The following is a 14,922-nucleotide window of genomic DNA, read 5'->3' on the forward strand; positions in this document are numbered from 1 at the left end:
CCAAAATAACTACCGTATGAATAAAATTGCTTATTTTTTTTACAATATTTATTTATAGATTATTTAGTAGTCAGTGTTTGCCCATTAATCTTTCCTCTCCCTGATTTACATTCTGAAATGCATCACCGGTGGTGACATTTTTAGTTCTGCCAGGTGATCTGTACAGAATGTTTGTTACTTTTGTTCTATGCTCAGAGGGAGATGCTGCTTGCTTGGCAGTTGGTAAAAGCCATTATTTCACACAATGGAAATGATTCATAACGCCTTTTTTACATTTTTTTCTATCGGTTGTCACCTTATCTGTTACATCTTTACGCTCCCAAATATAATTATATCTATGTACCTACACCTACACCTACACACACACACCAGACACACTACACACACACACACACACACACACACACAGGAGTCGGAGTCGTGGAGTCAGAGTCGTGGAGTCGGGCAATTTTGGGTGCCTGGAGTCGGAGTCGGGAAAAAATGCACCGACTCCGACTACTAATGAATTTGTAACTGTAATTAAAATAGAAGATATGATAAAATGTTCTATTTCTCAGATAATAGTCATTAAAAATAATGTATATATACAGTATATATACAGTAATAGCTGTGCTTAGTCCACAAAAATGAAATAAACCAATCAAAATTAGTTACTTGTGCTGCTTCAATAAAGCAGTCCCCGTATTTTTAAGGTCAGATATACATATCTGATTGTGACTGTATATATGATGTGTACACAGGAATCTCTTATATATGTTACGGCCAGAACCCGAAGTGTGGCCACTTCTAGTTCTGGCCGGCCACTTCGGGTTCTGGCCGGCCAATGTGCGAAGTGGCCGCAGCGCAGCGGCCAATGTTAGAAATGGAAAGTTTACATTTATTTTACAGCCGTCTCGCTGCGGCCAAATGTATTAAAAGTTGCTTAATTTAATTAAATATAGCCGGCGGCAATGTGATAGATGAAGCCGCCGGCTTTCGCACTGCCTCCTCCTCCTCTCCTCCTCCCCCCGCCTCTCTCCTCTCCCCTGCCTCCTATACGACATACGGAGCAGCCGGGCGGGGACACGCGTGTCCCCGAGAGTCGTTCGTCGCGGCAGGGGAATCCTGCCGTTCCTGCAGAGCGGGCGCTGGCAGAAGCAATGTCTGCAGCCTCCCCGCTCTGCTTCCCCTGCCGCGACGAATGACTCTCCCGGCGGCTCCGTATTGTATGGAAGGCGGGGACAAGGAGAGAGGCGGGGGGGGGGGGGGGAGAGAATCGGGGGGGGGGAGGCAGTGCGAAAGCCGGCGGCTTCATCTATCACATCGCCGCCGGCTATATTTAATTAAATTTAAGCAACTTTTAATACATTTGGCCGCAGCGAGACGGCCGTAAAATAAGTGTAGCTTTGCATTTCTAACATTGGCCGCTGCGCTGCGGCCACTTCGCAAATTGGCCGGCCAGAACCCGAAGTGGCCGGCCAGAACTAGAAGTGGCCACACTTCGGGTTCTGGCCGTAACATATATACTAAATAACATCTATGCTGTAAGTATAAAGCCTGATGTGTAGCCGTGTCACTAATAGAGATGGTCAATGAGGTGGAAATAATTCTGCACTGATGCTGATTTATGCAAATGTATGCACTCCCTTTGCTGATGAAATCAAATAATTTGATATGTTATTAAAATTTGGTTTGGTGACTACAAATTAAAGGGTAACTGAGACGGATGAAAAGTAAAGTTTTATACATACCTGGGTCTTCCTCCAGCCCCCTTCAGGCTAATCAGTCCCTCGCTGTCCTCCACCACCCGGATCTTCTGCTATGAGTCCTGGTAATTCAGCCAGTCAGCGCTGTCCAGCCGCATGCCGCTCCCACAGCCAGGAACATTCTGCACCTGCGCAATAGTGCTGCACAGGTGTAGTATGCTCCTGGCGGCGGAGTGTGTGCATGCGCACTACGCCTGACTGGCTCAAGTACCTGGACTCATAGCAGAAGATCCAGGTGGTGGAGGAGGACAAGAGGGACTGATTATCCTGAAGGCGGCTGGAGGAAGCCCCAGGTATGTATAAAACTTTAATTTAATCTGTCTCAGGTTTACTTTGTTACACAGTAGTACTATACTCTACATATGCACTCCCCACAGAGCTGCAAGGAATCCACTGAGAATGTTGTGCACATTGAACACAGAGGTGTTGTCTGTTTACAATCTTCTTCTTCCCCTGCAGAGTACCTGCACATCATTCTTACATGTACCCACACTTACATTGCCTAGGGCCTGATAGATGTTCTTTGTTCCGGTTTGTACCTTTTACAAGTACTCTTACCAAGGACTAGTTTTAGTTTTAGTCTAAAAGGAATACACACACACACACACACACACACACACACACACACACACACACACACACACACACACACACACACACACACACACACACACACACACACACACACACACACACACACACACACACACACACACACACACACACACACACACACACACACACACACACACACACACACACACACACACACACACACACACACACACACACACACACACACACACACACACACACACACACACACACACACACACACACACACACACACACACACACGAATATTGAGATTAAGTCAGTTAATAATAAATATTAATTGTCATAAACAACTTGCTGTGAGTGATTATTTTGCTTGTAAATGTGCTGAAAGTTTATTTTTATTAATTAGGTTAAAAAAAATAGCTAAGGGCTGGTTCAGATGGACGTTTGGAGGCGTCGCGTTCGTTGGCGTTGCGTTCGTGATGCGTTCATGCTTTCAGCAGCGTTCGCATTGCGTTCGGATGCGGTCGCGTTTTTTCTTCCCCTAGGGGGACATTACCCGTCGCGGTTAACCGCCCCTGGAAGCAACATGTAGCTTCCAGGGGCTCCTTGAACGCCAGTGAAAATCGGGACCCGAACGCCGCGTTTGTGCAAACGCGCGTAAAAGCTTGGTACAAATGCTCCCATTCACTTGAATGGGAGCGTTTAACGCCAAGCCCCGAACGCTGGCAGTAAACGCTCTGCAAACGTCCGTCTGAACCAGCCCTTAATTTATAAGTTTTGTGAATTGACTTCAATGCAACAAGGTTCACAGACAGCAAACTCTCAGGACCATGGTCATGACATCACACTGTGGGAGGGGTTTCACCACAATATTAGCCATACAGATGTCCGTGATGATGTATTTGAGAAAAGGAAAATATTTCTTGTGTAAAAGGGGGTATCAGCTACTGATAGGGATGAAGTTCAATCCTGAATTAAAGTTCCGCTATAAGGCCCCGTTCACACTTGCGTTTTGCCATGCAAACAGACCGGATCCTGATCGGATCAGGACCTGATCCGGATCGGAACCCTACGGTTCCGATCGCATCAGGCATGCATCAGGCTGCCATCCGGATCCGTGGGCAAAAAATAGCGAAATTTAAATAAAAAAATGTTGGGGTCAGCAGAAGGTGCACCTGTAGAATCAGGTTCCTCCGCTGTAGGCCTCACCTCCACCTCCGACATTCTGCCAAACAGCTCCAGCACGTCTGTAACTGCTGCTCCACTCCAGACATGCTTGGCCCATGTGTCCCCATCCGAAATGGCCGCTTGGATACGCATAGGAAGTGGGGTAGAACGTCAGGTGTTTGTAGGCAGTGTGTTCTGTGCCTTCCGTTTCCCATTGGTTTCTGTGTTCCGGATGGTGCTGTCAGGCTCATGTCCGGCTCCGGTCCGGGTGCGTGGGCCGGAGATCCGGATCCAAAAAATAGCGCATGTTGGAAAAGTGTCCAGAGTCCGGATCCGGTTCGGCTCCGTACTGTACGGAACGCACGTATGTGAACGTCCGCATAGCCTTTGCATTGCTATGCGGAACATACGTTTCGTTTGTACAGTATACGGTACGGATCCGATCAGGCGGATCCGGACAGGGAACGCTAATGTGAACCGGGCCTAAGCGGAGTGCTTCTACGCAGATAAAACAAATATAGTCCCTGGCTGTCTACATTTATCTAGGAAACCATGTGCCAGAAGAAGGCTTCAAAATACAAATCCCATCTGTGTCAATGAATGCAGGTAAGTTTTATGCAGTGCAGACCCTTTTTTGTTAGAAGTAGTAGGTTTACCTCAACCAGAAGCTCGTCCACCGTCCCTCCTGTCCTGAACATTCCTGACTCCTCCCAGGATGCAGTAACTGAATATTTGGGCAGAAGTATCACAAAGCAGCGTCCATATAGTCTCGATGCTCCTTCACAAGTCTTCAGAGTACACCGAAGTCCTGTGAGAAGGGTGTCCCCACTTAACCCGCGCCTCCCCCAGCAGAGGCCGAACATCTCTCAGGGGCTCCTATAACATCATTACAAGAGGCAACAGAAACGGGGTCACCTTAATGAGCAGGCTGATTACATCTCCCGCCCTCCCCTGCAAAATTAGTTAAGCCACCAACCATAAAGTGGCCATTTCCGAGCCCCTTTCCAACAGAGGCCACATTGTGCGCACCTGACAGTAAACGAGACGCTTTCAGCCTCTTGCTAATATGGCTGGGAAGGGACGTCTCGAATGTCGTCCCCTGCAGCATTCCTGGGCGAGAGCGGGGTCCGCTGACAGTGGTGGCACCCGTCCAGAGCACCAGACCTTGTCTCTGTTGACATCTATGCTAACTAAGCACAATCAACAGCTTGTGGAGTGCGATTTTCATTCCAGTTATGCTACATCTAGCTCCGCGCAAGGACAAAGCAATAAAATACCGGAAAAACAAATTCAAACAGGTTATCATTTGTAACTCTGTGGCAGTTATTTGGCCTTAGAGACTCTGTAACAAAATTTTCAGCCTTATTTCTTCTATCCTATAAGTTCCTAAACCTGTTCTAATGTGGTCTGTCTGTCTGTCTTACTGCAGCCTTTCCTAGTTGCACAGTGGCTGTATTATCTCTGTTGTATAATCTAATCTTCTTTCCTCTGACGGCTTTGTTGGATTCAGGCACTCAGGCAGGAATGTGCTGCTCTGTTTGTGATAGGATAGAAGCTATACACACCCTATCCACACCCCCTGCAGGCTCTGTGTGAGTCACAGATTGAGCTCCTCTCAGCCTATCACACTCTGGTTAGCAGCCATGTCTTTTGTTTGTAAACACTGCCTAAAATTGTCAATTACAAGTCAGGATTGCAGAAGGGAGTGGCAGAAACAGCACAGGGGGCCCAGGAGAACATAATGAATAGAATGGTATGCTTTTTATTGTAAGAATTTTACAGTATAGAGTCTCTTTAAAGGGAACTAAGCACCTTTTCCCTGGAATTTCTCCAGGTTTCTAATAGCTGTAGGAGCTGCCATGATCTCCCCTCTCCTTCTAGCTGCCCTTTTTATCCTTAGGGAAGATGTGGAGGTAGCGTCAGTGACGTTTGTAAACTCTTGGAAGCAGTTGTCCTAATTACCCACCCCCCTCTGTTGATGAAATGTATTGTGTACTCTCTGCCAATATGTGCAATAAAACAATAATATTAGTCATTAGCTGCCTCAAATTTCAGCAGTTGGCAGGCCTCGGAAGTAGGCTACATTTTTAAATGTAAAAAAAAAAAAAGTAAAATGGAAGTTTTTTTTTTAATAATAAGACACATTGGCATTCATTTTTAATGTGCTACTGATATGACCTGGGTGCTAAAAATGGTGTTCAGTTCACTTTAAAAAGCCAAAACTTCAGGCATAGATGTAAACACACCTTCGGGAGGTGAGCCGAAGGCAGAAGATAGAGAAGAACAGAGGGACCTTTTAGGGGTGTGACCAGAATAACTATCTAGTATTAGCACAAAGTTAATCCAGTATATACACAACCATCACAAATATAACTTTGAAATTTACAAGACTCTATGGAACGCCAGTTAAATAACGTGGAATCAAAACAAGAGAAGTATAATTCAAATGAATCAGAATTTAGGTTGGTGGCATAGTGGGTATTTGGTTAGGTATATAACAGATGTGCATTCGGATAACTCAGACTATAAGAGGCTACTGAAAGAGCAATAAAAACGCGAATCTATTGGGCCAGGTTGGAAGGACATGCAGCAGGATATGGAACAATCTCCAATGCCTGGCAACAATGGACCACTTCTTGAGCTTAGCAGTGTTCTAGTAGGCCAAGCTATCAGAGCAAAGTGTCTGTGCTGGGAACAGGGGGCCTAACTGCTGATAAGAGTATATTGCTGGTACCTGCATGTATGTCATTGTAGTTAGTAAGGAATATCGAAGCGAAAAGCCTTAGGGAAACATTCTCAGGTCCCAGCACCTGAGGAAAAACTGTGGTGGTGGTTTTCTTCCAAACGGGTCTGCCAGCTGGTGATTTGGTCCAGTAAAGGCTACGGCCAGAGGAAAGTTGGTGGCCTTTGAACTGGATCTAGTTGGCCCTGCATGCGCTGTGGCTCTGTAGTAGTGCTCTGTTTGTGCTCATGGCAGGCCCAGATTTACCTCACGGCGGCCTATAAGCACAGATGTCCTGGCACCTTAGACTTCATCCTCCATCAACCTACAAAGCCCTGCCGAACTGCACCACAAGTTTGCTGGCTGTCCCAAATGTCACTTCTTCCTTATTTCCCTTCCCCATCATAGGTAGCTACAAGGTGCCCTTAGTACTAGGTAGCCAGAGGTAACCTCAATATTAAGTAGCTAAAGGTGCCCTCAAGTATTAGGTAGATAGAGGAACCTCTGTATTAAGTAGCTAGAGGTGTCCCTGACTGAAGGGAGATCTCGTCAGTGGAATACAGAGAGCAGGGCGAGTAACCTCTCATTTACACACTCATCAGGACTCTGCATAGGGAAGGCACTCAGGAAGGGGAGTGAGCCACATTTCCATCATCAGGAGCCTTTAGGCACATGCCTACAGTGCCTTATGGTGAATCCAGCCCTGGCTCACAGCCTCATATCAAGATTGGGAGAACACCGGGAGAGCAGAGAGATTAGTGGCACTGAGCTTCATTGCATGAATGGCCAACTACATCCATTTCAAAAGTCGCCAATTTTCCTCTGGTCGTGGCCTTTATCTGACCAAATTTACAGAATATTGGAGAAAGAACACCACTGTGGTGCTCAGGTGCCTGGACCTATGGATGGCCGTTTCACTTCGGTATTCCTTCAGAGATAATATCAACTGGTTGACATAACCAACTGGAAACCACTTGGGAAGAATCCGCGATTACTTCAGGTAGGAATTGTTTAGCAGGACCATCCTCAAAGAAATCTCGGCGGGCCTAGAGAGAATTAGACCGCAACATTTGGCCTAGCAAGCAATCCGAGGCCTCGGCGCAGGAACAGGCAGCCCATTCAGCGCACACACCTGACAGAGATTAAATGCTACATTTAAATACAGCATGAATTATTCATTATTCGGGGAATGTTCCCTCAGAAAGGTGACGGATCTCCCTCCACAACAAGAGGCGGATTATGGCTTAGAAACGCACTCGCCGCTCATTGCAAATCACCTATGTTTACAGATACAACCCGAGTGAATTTTTGACCCTTGTCTTGGTTGCGGTAAAGGGAACAGTGCCAGAATTTCAAGCTGAATGAGGCAGTCACACTTAGCCAAGCCCTTGTGTATTATGTTTCCATCTTATTCATACCTGTGTAGAAAATCCAGCTTTTGTGAGGAAACTAATCCAGAGAGAGTATGTACTGAGCAACAACACGTAACTCGCTAGAGGCCAAATATCAGCACCATAACGGGCCCTCATAAGGTGTTCTAACCAGGGCTGTGGAGTCGGAGCAATTTTGGGCACCTGGAGTAGGTGGTTTCATAAACTGAGGAGTCAGAGTCGGAAGTCGGATGTTTTTTGTACCAACTCCATAGCCCTGGTAAGTATTAGACTAATACTGATTTGCCATCATTTCGAGCAGCAGATAGATAACTCTCTGATGAAATCTGATCGTATTGCCTTTACTGCAAACAGATTGTGAATCGATTTCAACATGAAACCGATCACAATCTGTGAACCTGCCGCCCCTACATACATTACCTGATCCGGCCGGCACGACTCCCCCGGTCTCCGCTGTCTTCTTCTCCGCGCTGCTCTCCGGGTCCGGCTTGCTGCTTCACTGAACTTCCTGCCGGGGGAAGCTTAAGCTCCCTGTCCATAGTAATGGGGCACCACCATAATGAACAGTGAAATGTTTGTGTACTTATGTAAGGTTGGGTTCACACATAAAAAGTGTTCAATCCCATCAATTTTTGACAGTTGACATCAGTTTTGTATGAGCTTTCTAAGGCCTGGTTTACACATAAAAGGTGTACATTTCCGGTCCAGTCCTGTCCTGTCAGCTTTGTATCAGTTTTGTGTGAATGTGTACATACATAAAAGGTGTGCAGTTCCAATCCTGTCAGGTAAAACGAATAGAAAACTGATGCAAAACTAAAATTCCGGAAATGTACCGATTTATGTGTGAACCAAGCCTAAGTAAAGTGAACCGGTGTCCAATTGTTTAGTGTGTGAGACTCGAGCCTTACTCAGAAATTGGGCTCACCCCTTCCTGCCTTAGGTCGCAGTCACAGTGGGACGTTGCGTTTCAATGCGACGTTAAAGTCGCAACGTGTCTGCGTTAAGAGGAAACGCATTGCAAGCAGTGAGTTACCACAACACAACATGTTTAACGCGACTTTAACTTCGCACTGTGAACGGCCCATTCTTTGTTTTCGATCAATCAAGCCGATCAAATTTCCGGTTTTGTTTTTTTTTCAATTTTTGGAGATTGGACATGTTGGAAATATCAGACCAACTTTATCAAGAATTGTATGGTGTGTGATGGATTGTCAAATACTTGATGTACAGTTCCAATCAATTTTTTCTGAGCTTTCAATTATTTTATTCATGATTGGGGAAGAATTGAACATAGGTGTGTGGTACATTGGTCACATTTTTTAATTGTTACAGTCAGAAAAATTGATTGCTATTCTTGAATTGAACAGATATTTACGAAATAGTATGGTGTGTGGCCACCTTGAGTCTCTAAACATAACCAGAGGGACACAGGTTTCATTTAAAGCCAATGTGCACAAATATTTTTTCTGCCTTCCTCATCTGACGCGAACAAAGGGCCCTTCCCAAAAATATTTACCAACAGGGGACCTCAGTGATTGAGTGTGCCAGGAGAAAGGCGTGATATGAATGGTATGTGTCTTGTCATAGACGTATACTGTGTCTGACAGATACGGATCAAGGCGAAATGGGATATCAACTTTGGCCCATCCCTGAGGGCCACCTTGCTTTTTTTGTAATATTTAATGGGGGTTCGCATCAACCAGGCCCCCTGGTCTCTCTCCAAGCCCCAGGCACCGTCCTGAGTTGCCTTGCGGATAATCCGGCGGCAGACAAGCCCGATCATCACCTGTTTGAAAATGCATGCAACATTATTGGACCGCGCTTCAGTCACACAGTGGTTGACTGTCATACAACCTCCTCGACCTTGTGTGGACTGATCTGGTTCAAAGGACAGGATGGGGCATGGCGGTCGGTGGTTGCTCCACTGCTTGCCGCTCAACCGAGCAGAACTGCTTCAACTGCAGCAAATCTGTCTTCGGCCTTAATTCACTTAGCATTACTGCATTCGATAATACAGAAAAACAGCTGATCTTACTGACCACCTTGCCAAATACCAATTCGCTAAACCTATTACCACACTGAAAAGAAAAATTACCAACTAGTGAGGTAAATTACCGTCTAGTGCACTAAATACCTCAAGAAATGCAAATCAAAAAGTTTAAAGCATTCGGTAAATCAAGCAAAAGTGTTCAGTATTAATCTCCAGCTCTAACCAGCTGATAAATCCCACTCTCCATGCAGTAACATATTGACAGATGTAGCAGACAGCCAGCCAGCCAATAGGGAGAACCAGGCAGCCAATAGGGAGAGCACACAGCCCTGCTTCTCACCACATTAGGTCCGATGCTCTGGAAGGCGGGACTTCAGGAAGAGAGACTTTTTAAAAGGCTTTTCTGCATCCCTTTAGATGTGAATATATGTGTGTGCTTATACAGAAGAGCACCCCTGGTGGCTGCAGCACATCTAAAGGGATGCTGGGAATGCACTGGACAGAAACTACGATTTATGAACACAGATGCAGCGCTTCCTGGCTGACCTGCTCCACAGCTGGTAAGTGAGACTTATCGAGAAGGGCTTGGTGAATTGATTTTTTTTTTTTTTGGTATATTACAGAACTGCTACCGAATGCGGGAAATCTTTGTAAATTTGGGGGAAAAAAGTGTAAAATACCGAATGCAGTATTTTACTGATCCAAATTATTTTACCAAGCTGCCCGTAGTGAATTGAGGCCTTTGTAAACCAAGCTTTACTTTCCTTAAAAAGCTGAAGAAACTTGCGGAAGCATAAGCAAGGCGTCGCGCCCCTCTCCCAGCACAGCCAGGAATCAGGATCTGATAATTGCAGAGGGCAGGTCTGGTTCTAGCGGCAGTCGGTGACACAAGTCATTGTGTTCTACAACACTGGAGATCTGTGTTTATCCCCCTTCATTAAGGAGACAACAGCGCAGCTAATAACACCTACTTTTTTTCCACCGATATCTTATACTTTAATAACATGTTGGAGTTATGGGAATTAAAATATCCTATTATTCTGCTCCCTTCTACATCTTATTGTAACTTTAAGGTGGGTTTGACCAAGTCAGGTCCCCAGAGGGCTATTCAGGAGGCGGCTGATCTGAGCCTCCATCAGGGAAGGGTTGTCAAAGGCTGCTGACCAGGTGACCTCTGGCTGGCCACCAGGGAGCGCTGCAATCTGATATCCAGAGTGAAACCAAGCAACAAATACAATGAGTAGCTGCAATTTTTTTGGTTTAATGTATGGGAAAATTCCTGTGGCTCCACAGAAAGGGAGTTCCAAAGCATTTATTTTATGTATTCGATCGCGTCGCTCTCCCAAAGCTGCAGCTCACTTGTCCTGTTGTCGCTATGACAGCAGAGCTCCATGAGCCGGTCAGGAGCAGATTTCATTGGCTCCTGACCACATGATCGCTTTGAGACAATCTCATTGGCTCTCATTGATCACAGGGTCAGGAGCCAATGAAATCGGCTCTTAACCAGCTCACAGAGCTCTGCTGTCATAGCCAGAACAAGTGAGCTTCAGTGATGGGAGAGCAGCGCGATAGTCTGTGTCGCGTGTCGTCCGTAAGTCAGGTTTTTGTACTGCTGGTACTGAAGTGGTTGATGTAACCATACATCTAGAGATTTGGCTTCAATCGACAATCGATTAGTGGCCCACAAACTACAAGCGATCCTATGCGATTTACCTTCACTAAATGATCTGACTGATGTTGCGCCTCCATGCTCTAAATCTAAAAATCAATTCAGTGTCAATCAATATGTTGATATGAGAACAGAAGTCAATTCCTGTGCAATCGACTGATACCTTCCATCCTGCTCGATCAACGAAGTTGGTCGATTCAACATGTTATTGGTCACTTTTCATGAATCGCGCATACTGGAACACAACTGATTCTCTCTAAGTTCGAGCGGTATTTGCTTTTAAACAATACCGGTTGCCTGGTAATCCTGATCCTGTCTCTTTAATAGCGATGTCCCGAACAGTTCGCCGGCGAACAGTATTCTGCGAACTTCCGCTATTCGCATTCAAGCCGAACATTTGGCGTGTTCAACCCGCCCCCTATACATCATCATTGAGCTAAACTTTGACCCACCTCACAGTCAAAAGACACATTGCAGCCAATCAGCTAGCACCCTCTCCTGGACCCCACCCCCCCATCAAAAAGCAGTTGTGGTGGCCATATTGGATTCATTCTCTGCTGGCTGTTAGTGAGAGCAGGGTCAGACTTGCTGCAGATAGGTAAGGAAAGCATTAGCTAGGCCTGTGTCCTTGTTCCTCACTAGCTGTGAAAGCATCCCAAAAAGCGCTTTTGAGGGCTAGCACATCGGTCTCCTGTGTTTTTTTGTGTGTGTAACACTCCACAGCCCACTGACACCCAGAGCTGTGCATAATGTGATTTCTGGCCTTTAGGGATTAAACCCGACTTTGCACTAACTCTGTAATTTTTGGTGGGACTTTTGCCATGGATCTCCCTCTGCCATGCCACAGTCCAGGTGTTAGACCCCTTGAAACAACTTTTCCATCACTTTTGTGGCTAGAAGTCTTTGTAGGTTTTAAATTTCACCTTCCCATTGAAGTCGATGGCGGTTCACCAGATTCACCTGTTTGTGAGCTGAAGTTCGCGTTCGACGACCCGAATTTTTATGTTTGCGACATATCCAGTCTCTAATACTTTAAGCCATAAACCCTGAACAAGCATGCAGCAGATCAGGTACTTTTAGTCCGCTGACAACTGGCAATGTTTACAAGGAAAGAAATATGGCAGCCTCCACATCCCTCTCACCTCGGGTTCCCTTTAACTCATGATTTAACTTTCCTTATCTGTTTATCCCATGGAATATTTCTCCTTATAGTTGAAGTGAAACATAAGTGAGATCATTTGAGATACATTTTGTGAATCATTTCCAAAGAGACTTGTGCAACGCGGTTATAAACGCTGGTTATAACAATTATTTAACAAAAATGTTATTTTTCTTTAATTTTTCCCAGCTGTAAACCATTCATTACGGGGCCTCTGAAAACTCTTTTTCCTTTATTCTGAGTCTTGGAGGCCTTGAAAGGCCCGAAGTTCCTCTGTCCCTCTGGGTTCCATAGATCAGCCCCACATCTGCACACAGAAGGGCTCGAAGGGAATTATTACTTATTTATGAATGAGATGCCGTATAGGAATTTCTGGATCCCGGCTACAGAGTCTTCCCATCCTCTATAGAAAGGTCATAGAATAACAAGGCGTGTCTATCATCTCCGGGCAGCACAAAGGGAAAGGGATTTTATTACAAGAAATCAGACCACAAAAGGGCCAGCAACAAAAAAGGCATTGAGGGCCGACACATAACTGCCGAGCACTTTCCCATTCTCCAGAGCTATTGGGCTTTCTCTCAGGAAGTGGCCGAGCAGAAAGGGCCCAGACTCCCGACCACATTCTCCTCAGCACATCACAATCTATCACTTCCACCAAGGTGAGATGCAAGAGTCAGGGCCGGTTTAAGCAACAATGGGGCCCCAGGGCAAAATAAACCTGCCCCCCCCCCCCCCCCAACAGATACCCCGGAACCAAAATCGGCATTAAGGGACCTTTTTTGCAGCTGGTATAGTCAGGGTGTGAAGCCCCAATCGGTCGGAGCTCCACGTTCTGGCTACCCCAGCCTGCATGGGGGACAAGGGGTTAAAAAGTTTCAGGAGGGGGGACCGCACATAATTAAAAAAAAAAAAAAAATTCCCACACTCTAAACATAATTTTTTTGGGGGGAAAATAGGAAAAAATGCCAGGGATCTTCATACAGCCATATTGCGGCTGTATCGTAATCCCTGACCAAAGTGCTGCGTATGGTCCCCCTGGAAACCCCGTTAGGAAATGTATTGCTCTTTCTTTTGATACATGTAAAATTACACTACCACCATTAGGTTTGCTACTAAAAGTGACATTTACCACAAGTATACTTTTTTCCTTCGAAACTTTAAAATTGATTTTCTCAAAAACTGAGAGTTTTTTTTGAAAAATTGCTTTTTCCTCTTATTTCCAATGATCTCCTTAACATATCCTGCAAATTTAGGGTTTCTAGCATTTAAGGTGGATTTGCTATTAACTATTAAAGTCAGCGGGTTTTTAAATATGTATTTTTTTTCTTTGAAACTTTAAAAATCGATTTTCTCAAAAACTATAAGGTTGATTTGAAATTTTTTTTTCTCTTGTGACCACTGGGGGCCCCTACAAGCTCTGGGGCCCTGGGGCAATTGCCCTCTTTGCCTCTATGGTAGCGCCGGCCCTGGCAAGAGTACTGATCGAGCCCCGGAGGTCAGCAGTGTTCATTTATCACCTCCATGTTACCCACCTCTAGTGAATATTCCTGTACAGACTGGAGACAGAGTTTCCTGATTCTGATGTACAGTATAGAGTCACTTCTTACACCTGTCATACACTATTTATACAGAAGGGAATAGTAGGCCATAACTTGGAGTGCATACAGGACTGTTTTTAGGCATAGACACACCAGGCAGATGCCTGGGGCGAAAGCTGCTTGATGGGTACCAAGCAGCTATTCTTAGCAGATTATGATTTATGGAATGCTAGTGTCATTTAAAAGGGAGTATTGGTTTGTTACCATGCGCTAGAGGGGAGCCTCAAAATGCAAGCAGCGTGTATGACAAGGGGTCCCTCAAACCCTTAAGTAATACTGAAAGTTAAAGTTAGATAAGTCTGACACGCGCTATAAAAAATGAATTCACTTTATTTTCATAAATTTACTGATAAAAGGTACACAGGGGTTTCATATCCCCGATCCATTCATCCACTCCATATCATTCCTCCAAACACACCACTGAAGGGCCCTTCAGAAAAAATGTGCAAAATTAGATATCTTATAAAATTAAAAATTAAAAAATCAAAAGTTCATCAAAAAACATGGGAATATTTTCCCTATATATTTAAGATCCTGCCCTCACAAGTTCCCATGTAAACATATGGAGGTGGGTACAGGCTTAAACTAGTAAAGAGTCCGTTATTATAGACCTCATCCAACCATATCTCAGGTTCCACTCACGGATTTCCAGATATCATTCAGTCTAGTTGGATAGCAGGGGTATGTACAGGCACAGTTCGTTATATAGAATCTTACACAATCCACATACCCCTCCTGGCGGTTCCGTAATCAGCCGGAGATGTCTGCTGGCATGCAGCTCCGTCAGTGCACTCCACGCTGACTCACTGGTACAGTCCGCGTCACTTCCGCTTGGAGGATACAAAGCTTCGTAAGCCGCTCTTCCTGCTCAGCGTAGCTCTCGTGAGTATTGGCTTTTTCCTTAGGGTGACGTCACCACT

General features: G+C 45.3%; 1 protein-coding gene across 9 annotated transcripts in view; it reads right to left on the bottom strand.

The window, feature by feature from the left end:
- LYPD6B (LY6/PLAUR domain containing 6B) overlaps positions 1 to 14,922 on the bottom strand; it is a 103,183-nt gene that overhangs the window by 46,594 nt on the left and 41,667 nt on the right. For 2 of the 9 annotated variants that reach the window (XM_068245849.1, XM_068245845.1), the window contains exon 1: positions 4,130 to 4,343. The exons of 5 other annotated variants lie outside the window; for them this stretch is intronic. The gene's annotated coding sequence lies outside the window, so the exon portion shown is untranslated. Of the gene's footprint in view, positions 1 to 4,129; positions 4,344 to 14,732; positions 14,817 to 14,922 lie in introns of those variants that run through there. 2 more of the 9 variants (XM_068245847.1, XM_068245850.1) reach the window with 2 other exon arrangements.

Source organism: Hyperolius riggenbachi, chromosome 7 (assembly GCF_040937935.1).
Source record: "Hyperolius riggenbachi isolate aHypRig1 chromosome 7, aHypRig1.pri, whole genome shotgun sequence".
Lineage (NCBI taxonomy): Eukaryota > Metazoa > Chordata > Amphibia > Anura > Hyperoliidae > Hyperolius > Hyperolius riggenbachi.